We start from the raw sequence: 1,735 nt of genomic DNA, 5'->3' as shown, positions 1-1,735 counted from the left end.
CGCCTATGTCCAAGGATCTAGGCCCAGAAATTGTGCCTAAGGTGCTACATCCGATCAAGAGGAGCCCCATGTGGTGTGGCTCGGACCTATCCGAGGAGAAGCCCCATGTGGTGTGGCTCGGACCTATCCGAGGAGAGCCCCATGAAGTGTGGCTCAGACTTTGGTCTGAGGAAGAAGCCTCATGTAGTCCGCTCGGACCATGGTCCGAGGAGCCCATGCATGCCAAGAGATGGGCTTAGACCTTGGCCAAGGAGAGGCCACAAAGGGTCCGATTGGACCTTAGTTGGAGGAGCCAAATGCTTGGCTCGGGCCATGTCCGAGGAGAAGCCAAGTCATTGGCTTGGACCTTGGTTCAAGGAAAGGTCATGAAAGCTCCGATCGAACCATGTCCGAGGATAAGCCAAGTCATTGGTTTGGACCTTGGTTCGAGGAGAGCCATGCATGTGTGCCAAGGGATTGGCTCGGACCTTAGCTTGAGGATACCCTAGATGGTTGGCTCGGACAAGTCCGAGGAGAAGACCATGCATGTGTGCCAAATGTTTGGCTCGGACATACCCGAGGTAAGCTTCCACATTACTTGGCTCGGACCTATCCGAGGTGAGAAGCCAAGGAGATTGCCTCGGACCTATCCGAGGTGAGAAGCCAAGAAGATTGGCTCAGACCTATCCGAGGTGAGATGCCAAGGAAGTTGCCTCGGACCTATCCGAGGTGAGATGCCAAGGAAATTGCCTCGGACCTATCCGAGGTGAGATGCCAAGAAGAGTGGCTCGGACCACCTTGGTCCGAGGAGAAGGCAAGAGGAGATTTGCTCGGACCACCCTAGTCCGAGGAGAAGGCAAAAACATGTCCGATCGGACCATAGCGCAACCAAATTGAGGATATTCAACAACCTGTCTCTATACCATGATGATTTTGCAACATATACAAAGGGAGCTTATGTTTTCATTATATCAAGAAATATAATTTGAAAAAATCACAAGACAAGTTCTGTCGTGGGAGTTTACGTGAAAGTTATCAACCGGATAGGAGCTTTTGAATGATCTCAAGAATATTTTGCTAGAAGAAAAGTTTATCATATGAGGGAAATCGTATAATAAACTTGGGGGGCAAATGTTATACCCAAAAATTGGAGATCAATGACGTGGCAATAAAGGTGACAAATGGCAGTACATGGTCCGTAAAAGAGACATTAAATAGTCAATAAATACATTGACTCCTCAGAGTTGTGATAAAGTGACCCGGTAAACTGACGAAGAATTTGGACTGCTTGAAAGATGTCATAACCAAGCCAAGTGCACCTTGGTTCGAGGAAAGCTAAGGAAAGTGCATCCTAGGAGGCTAAGGAGAATGCATCCTAGGAGAGCTAAGGAGAGTGCATCCTAGGAGGCTAAGGAGAATACATCCTAGGAGGCTAAGGAGAATGCATCCTAGGAGGCTAAGGAGAATGCATCCTAGGAGAGCTAAGGAGAGTGCATCCTGGGAGAGCTATGGAGAGTGCATCCGAGGAGAACTCAAGAGAGTGGTCCTAGGAGACCCCAAGAGGGTGGTCCTAGGAGACCCCAAGGATTTGGTCCGAGGAGAAACATGGCATGCTAGAGGAAAGTGCCATGTTAGAGGAGAGAAGTGCATGTCCTACCACCATGCACGTCTGACCAACAAATGCTTGTCCTACCACCATGCACATGTTCAACCAACACTTGCATGGGTGGTCAGTAGGAGGTGGATCAACTAGCTA

Source organism: Humulus lupulus, chromosome 1 (genome assembly GCF_963169125.1).
Source record: "Humulus lupulus chromosome 1, drHumLupu1.1, whole genome shotgun sequence".
Taxonomy (NCBI): Eukaryota; Viridiplantae; Streptophyta; class Magnoliopsida; order Rosales; family Cannabaceae; genus Humulus; species Humulus lupulus.
This window is presented reverse-complemented; position numbering follows the sequence as displayed.